Here is a 7847-nt window from a genome sequence, read left to right on the forward strand (position 1 = left end):
CAAGGATGGTATTTCTAGCTCAACTGGTTGCACGGCTTCCATGCCGTAAGTCAAATAGAAAGGAGTGGCCCCAGTGGGCATCCTAACAGATGTGCGATATCCCCATAAGGCAAATGGTATCTTACTTGGCTAATTAATCTCTATAATTGTCAATCATTTTCTTGAGGATTGAGACAACATTTTTGTTTCCTGCCTCTACTACGCCATTAGTTTGTGGCCTATATGGCGAGGAATAGTGGTGTTGTAATACCCAGTATTTTGATATTAATTTATGAGAATAATTTATATAATTTAATAATTGGTTAAATTACATTTCTAATAATAATAAATACAAGTAAGACATTAATTAAATAATAAATTAATAATTCAAGTCGGGAATTGGGTTTAGCTAATATTTAGCATTGGGCCGTGTGTCATTGTTAATTGGACCGAAATTTATTAAATTGGTATGGGTGTAATCGAGATTTATATCGCGAAATTAATAATAATATAATACGGAAATAATAATATATAAAAGTAATAATAATTATATGAGATATTCTACGGTGTACCCCTGAGTTTTCCAGTTTTCTATATTATACCCCTACATTTTTGAAATTCTACGGTGTACTCCTAAACTCTATATATTAGTATATACCATGACCTTATTATTGGATTTACTAACTTAGTTTCTTAATTGATCTATTAAATCATCTATTTACCATCTCAATTACTCGAAAACCTACTCATTTATTTATTAGTTCGCCGAATTACCAATTAACCCACCAAATAGTATCCATTATTATTTCATGCTTCATAACAAAGGTTTTTAATAGTAGAATGTGAGTATTAAAAGTGATTTGTGATGTTTCTCATATATGATGATTATACAACATTAATGAGTCAAAATAAAGGTCAAAGTACGGTTGTTTGATAGTGATAAAGTTAATGGAGGTCATGACGGAGAAATAAGTAATAAGGTTAGGGGTACACCATAGAATTTCAAAAATGTGGGGAGACAACATAGAAAATCGAAAAACACGGGGGTACACCGTAGAATATCCCTAATTATATCAATAAGAATAATAAATTATGGCAATAATATATTAGTAAAGATTGTATGAGGAAATCCTATTTATGGTAAGATTAACATATGTAATAATAATAATAATAATAATAATAATAATAATAATAATAATAATAATAATAATAATAATAATAATAATAATAATAATAATAATAATAATAATAATAATAATAATATAATATAATGGTAATTATAATAATGGTAATTCCTATACTAATTAGAATAAGGTAAGTTATAATAGTTTCCTAATTGACCTCGTATTCTGTACAATCCTACACTATAAATACCCTATTAAATATGAGAAAGTAATCACAAATTGAAAGAAGGAGCTTTGGAGACGGAAGAGCAATTAATCGATTAAAAGGTAAAACCGTCTTAAACTCAATTTAATTTTTATAAAACTTATGACCGTGACTTTTGTGACCACCGTATAGCATCGTATGGACCACCATGTGACTCAAGATTTGAACCTAGAGCAACCTTGGACTGCCGAGATTCTGACCTGACCTTATTTGGCCGACGTTGACCTTGCTAGGGTGGTTTTTGGGGTGGCTAAAGGTGGCTGGTCAGGGAGGTGTTGCGGGTTTGGTCGTGGGATTTGGGATGGGTAATTGAACCCTTATTCGGCCGAGTCTTGACCTGTGCATGGTAGGGTTGTGATGGGGGAAGGTGGTCGGTCATGTTGGTGGTGTTGGTATGGTGGCAGAGGGTGGTTGGTGCTGGTGGTGGTCGGAAATCGCGAGAACAGGGAGGGATTTTAGGGGGATTGTTGGTGTCGTTCTGGGTGGTTGTGGGATGCCGTGGGTGGTCTTGGTCAGAGGTGGGACCACCGTGGGTCAAGGGAGACCACAGTGGTTGCCACTGATGGTCGTAGGGTGGTTTAAGAGGTGAGTGAGGGTGTGATGTTGGTTGTGACAGGTTTTGAGGGGGACTGTTAGGGCGGGGTGTTTGGGGGCTTCTGGTGGCGGTTTGGCTGGTGATTTGGGTCTTAGGTGTTCGTCGTGGTGTGGGCTAGGAGGTGGCAGGATTGGGCGGGGCTGATGGTGGTCAAGGAAGCCGTGAAGGACGGGTTTAGGAAGGGTAGTGAACAACGGTTTCGATGAGATTGTATGTGGTTTGTGTTATGGGTTTTTCACGGGTAATTGGGGGATGTTGTACGTGGGTTGGTTATTGGGTTGGGTTTTATTTATTTGAGTCGGGTTTTTATTAGGTGGACGGGTTTGTTTATTAAAACGGAATTTATAATTATACAAGATTATAATTAACATAATTAATTATTTTATAATTAATGGTATGATTTGAATAAAGTAAATAATTAAGTAATTATAAATATATTATTTCTCTATAGGTGATGGACTTGTGGAACGGGTTTGTTGAAGAATATTTTTAGTAGATTGCATTATTCGGAATTGCTTGCCAGGTAGGGATAAATCCTACTCAACTGTTACTCGATAATGTTTGTTGGATGGTTTACATTAATGTGAATTGATCATATGTGAATTGTGTTGGTTGATATAATCGTAATTGTTGGAAGGGAGATTTATATTTCATATGTTGGTTAATCATAACGTAACTGTTGGAAGGGGGATTTATATTGAGTTGTGTTAATAATATTGATGAGGTTATTTAAGTTGTTATCGTTGATTGTGATTATTGTGAAAAGCTGTGCGACAGTCAGTTGTACGTTGTTGAGGGAGTTTGTACACTGGGGTGATGGTAATATGTACGTTGTGAGGGAGGGGTACTATTACATGATGGCGGTACGTTGTTAAGGGAGTGGTACCAAAGTAAAGTGAGCACGTTGTTAAGGGAGGTGTGCTAAGTAAAAGGATGGAGCACGTTGTCAAGGGGTTGTGCAATGTAAAAAGGAAATTGGATTGTTATCGTATGTTTTTGTTGTTAGTATTTATTCCTACTCAACCTCGCGGTTGACTGTGTATTCGTGAACACCTTCGGTGAACCATTTTATGGGGAGCAGATTTGACAGGTACTAAAGATTAGCTGACTTGGGAGCATTGGGATGAGAGCTTGACTTGGACCATAGTTGAAGTCTAGATCACATAGAATAATTATATCACTTTATTTATTTCCGCCGCGAGTTGTAATTATTTTATATTAAGTTTTATTTACTTAAATTGTAATAAACAGGTAATCATTAAGTTTTAATTTAAAGTACTTTAATGAGTTGGTCTTTGTTATTCACTACCTCGGGAAACCGAGATAGTAACAATTCTATTTATTTGGGAATATCTAGCTAAAGGTTCCTGAATAAATGGGGGTGTTACAGGTGTTGGATCTTGTACTTGGCTAGCAATTGCTCAGTCTCAGCCTGGAAATGTGACCCATTGTTACTGATGATCTCGTGTGGCCAACCGTATCGACAGATGATATTGGTTTGTATGAATTTTGCCACGTTCCTGGCTGTGAGACTAGTGTAAGAAGCCGCTTCTACCCATTTGGTGAAATAATCGATTGCCACTAGAATGAAACAATGACCTCCTATTCCGGCTGGGGTGATCTTCCCGATGATGTCGATTCCCCAAATAGAAAATGGCCAAGGAGACGTCATGGTGTACAGTAACGAAGGAGGGACATGTTGCACATTCCCGAAGATTTGGCAGTTGTGGCAATGTCTGACATATTTGATGCAATCGGATTCCATCGTGGTCCAGTAATACCCCAAACGCGTGATTTTATTTTCCATCATTGGTCTACTCATGTGAGGGCCACATTCTCCATCATGGACTTCTTCCATCACTTTCCGTGCCTCTGAATGATCAAGGCAACGCAAGACTACACCAAGAGGTGTTCTTTTATACAATTCTCCTTGCATGAGGACGTACTGGGAGGCTAGTAAGCGTATAGCAAGTTGTCCCCTCTTATCGATATCTGGTGGATAGGTGCCGTTGAGTTTGAAGTTCAGAATTGTTTAGAACCAAGGTTCCTCTGGGTTTTCTTCCTCATTTGTAATTTGGTGCACATAAGCTGGCTCTGACCGTCGTTCGATGCATAAAGGCATTTCTACCATATTATCCGGCATATTAATCAAAGATGCAAGTTTTGCGAGAGCATCTGCAAATTGATTCTCTTCTCGAGGTAGGTGTAGGTAAGTTACTTGATCGAAGAATTGGGCAACTTGGCCTATCCTGGCTTGATAGGGTGCTAAGCTTCCACTCCGATTTTTCAAAGATCCCGTAATTTGGTTGATGATCAAGGATGAATCTCCATGCACGCGAAGGTTCTTGATGCCTAAACCTACTGCTGCTTGTAGCCCAATGAGGCAAGCCTCGTATTCTGCTGCGTTATTTCTCTCCTGGAAGTCGAGCTTGATAGAGAGTGGTGTATGCTCACCTTCAGGAGAAATGAGCAACACTCCTATTCCAAATCCTCTTAGGTTCGACGCTCCATCAAAATAAAGGTCTCAAGAGTCTACATCGGTTTGAAGTATATCTTCATCCGGAAATGACCAGGTGTCTATTGTTTGTGTATCATTGATGAGATTTTCTGCGAAGAACTCGGCGACAGCGCGTCCTTTTATTACTTTCAGAGGTACATATTTGAGATCGAACTCTGAGAGCATCAAAGTCCATCTCGCTAGGCGTCCATTGAGAACGGGTTTTTCGAAGAGGTATTTGACAGGATCCATTTTGGAGTATATTTTAACGGAGTAGCTAAGCATGTAATGGCGTAGCTTCTTCGTTGCCCACACAAGAGCGATGCACATCTTTTCGAGTGGTGTGTACTTGCACTCATACTCCAAGAACTTCTTACTAAGGTAGTAGATAGCTCTTTCTTCTTTTCCCACGGTTTGTGCTAGCATAGCTCCCATGGCTGTTTCGGTTACTGTGAGATATAAACCAAGAGGTTGATCTCGTTGGGGTGGCATGAGCACTGGTGTTTTGGCTAGTATCTCCTTGATTCGGTCGAACGCCTTTTGACAGTCGTCATCCCACATAGTGTGATCTGTTTTCTTTAGCTTTTTGAAGATAGGTTCACAGATCATGGTGAGTTTCGATATGAATCGACTTATGTATTGCACCTTGCCCAAGAATCCTCTAACTTCCTTCCCTGTTTGAGGTTGTGGCATTTCTATTAGAGCTTTTTTTTTTGGAAGGGTCGATTTCTATCCCTCGTTGGCTAACAACATACCCCAGAAGTTTGCCGGATGTTACCCCAAATGCACATTTATGAGGGTTAAGCCTCATGTTGTATTTTCATAGTCTTGAGAAGAACTTTCGAAGGTTATCAATATGCCCCTCTCTATCCCTGGACTTGACAATCATATCGTCTACATACACCTCGACTTCTTTATGCATCATGTCATGTAGTAGCGTAGTCATGGTGCGTTGATATGTAGCCCTAGCATTGATTAACCCAAACGGCATAACCGTGTAGCAATAGGTGCCCTATTGAGTGACAAAGGCGGTCTTATGCATGTCTTCTATGGCCATCTTGATCTGGTTATATCCCGCGTATCCATCCATGAAGGACAACAACGCGTGATCTGCTGTATTATCCACCAATATGTCGATATGTGGTAGAGGAAAGTCGTCCTTGGGACTCGCTTTGTTTAACTCTCTGAAATCAACACAAACACGGATTCTCCCATCCTTTTTGGGCACGGGTACTATGTTGGCTACCCAATCTGAATACTCGGAAACTTTGATGAACCCGGCTTTGAATTGTTTATTGACTTCTTCTTTGATTTTAAGAGCCCATTCTATCCTCATTCGACGAAGCTTCTGCTTTACGGGTTTGAAACCTGATTTGATCGGAATTCTGTGCTCTGCGATATCCCTGTTGATCCCTGGCATGTCTTTGTACGACCAAACAAAAACGTCCTTGAACTCGTGTAGGAGGTCTATAAAACTGGCACTTTCGGCGGGGCTCAGGGTCGTCCCTATCCTAAGTTCTTGGGGTTCTAGTTCAGTTCCCACGTTGATGGGTTCGGTGTTTTCTATGACTGGTCCCCCTTCCCCCTCTTGTAGTATTTCGTTAGCTATGTAGGGAGGTATTTCGATTGAGTATGGGTCTGGGTCATCCTCATTATCATCATAAACAGAATTGCATTCAGAATAACACAAAGAGTAAGCAGAACCTGATTTATTCATATTAAAATTTGAAAAGAGTTGAAACAAAGAAGCCATCTGTTCGGTAGTCAGTGGCGGTAAAGGGACAGTTGTTGGGACATTTCCCGAACTACTGTTACTACTTGATGCTAAGCTAGGAGAAACAAGGGGAGTGGGAGTGACGACATGAGGAAACTCTCCAGGGACTTCTCTAGACTCCGACTCTGATTCCGACTCTGACTCTGACTCGAATTCATCGTCTTCTGGTTCTCCTTTGAACATCTCTCCTTCTCCAGTGGTGATCTTGAAGAGTCTTCCTTGGTTGTTCGTCCACTTGATCGACTTTCTCCATCCTTTCTGCTGATTCGAACTGGTTGCGGTGCCTAGCGTGGCAATGACCTCATCTATGATGCTTTCGGCTTCTTTGATTAAGAGAAGATCCTGGAGGTAGACGTCTTCCTCGCTATCTGTTCATATCCCGTTGATTACCTCCTCTTTTGGGGAGATAAGATGTGAACAATATAAGGTAGATTCGTCACTTGTAATCAACAGAACTCCAAGAGGATTATGAGTATTGTTAGGCTTGCCTCCAGGCGGTATTGGTAGGCGACCGTCTTCAATCATGTCTTGAAGTACATGTTTTAACTTGTAACATTTTTCTGTATCGTGTCCCTTACCTCTATGATATTCGCAGTACGAATTCTCGTCCCAGGACTTGGACTTCTTTTCTGGTTCAGGTGTAGTTCCCTATGGGTTGGAGCTTTCCCTGTTTTATCAATCTCTTCGAGCGTTGGAGTACGTATCCCCAATCTTTGTGAACTTTCTTTATGGGTTATTCTTCTTTGATGGTTCGAGAAGGTTAACCTCATCAGTCTTGCTAGTAGAGTGATACGTGCATTTTGTATAGTCTTTTTAGCCTATTTTAGCACGTATTTCTATGTACTTTCGTACTGTTTATATTGCATTTTGCCCCCGAATTGGCTACTTTGGTTCGTCTTGACTATTTTGCAGGAATGAACGTAAAAGTAGTAGAATCGTACCATTTTCGTCCTTTTTACATGCATTTTGAGGAGACGGGATTTTCCAGAGTGAGACCTTGCATTAGGATGCGTGAAGGAACGGTCTACGAGGCAGTCAGTCACGAGTTTGAGCTGATTTGAAGGAAGAATACTCGATCGAGCTATTTTACCACTCGATCGAGTGGTTTCTATGGCAATGGTTGGTCGATCGAGTAATACTTTACTCAATCAAGAAGAGCTGGAAATTGAGGTTACTCGATCGAGTAACAATTTTACTCGATCGAGTAGATTATCTGGAGAAATGCTCGATCGAGTGGTTTCAGACTACTCGATCGAGTGGTTTTGGCTTTCGTGGGCTTTAATTAGCCCGTGAACGTGTTTTAGCTTATGGACTTAGTAGTTTTTCTATTTAAACGCACGCTTACTAGGTCATTAGCATCGATTTCTATTCTATATCTAAGTTTTATCTGATTATTCATCTTTCACAGTAAAGACTGCGCTTCTCTTTTCCCTTCACTGTAACTTTATTTTCGGGGTTATTTAGCTCGGATTTGTTTGTTCTTTACGCCGGATTCTTGCGATTGTAATCTCTTTCTCCCTTTTAATTTTAATCTTTCTTTTATTCATCTTAATTTCTTGTTTTGCTTCCTTTTAATTTCTGCCCTAATTACCTTTTATGCAATTTTATCATTG

Source organism: Silene latifolia, chromosome 8 (genome assembly GCF_048544455.1).
Source record: "Silene latifolia isolate original U9 population chromosome 8, ASM4854445v1, whole genome shotgun sequence".
NCBI classification, from domain to species: domain Eukaryota; kingdom Viridiplantae; phylum Streptophyta; class Magnoliopsida; order Caryophyllales; family Caryophyllaceae; genus Silene; species Silene latifolia.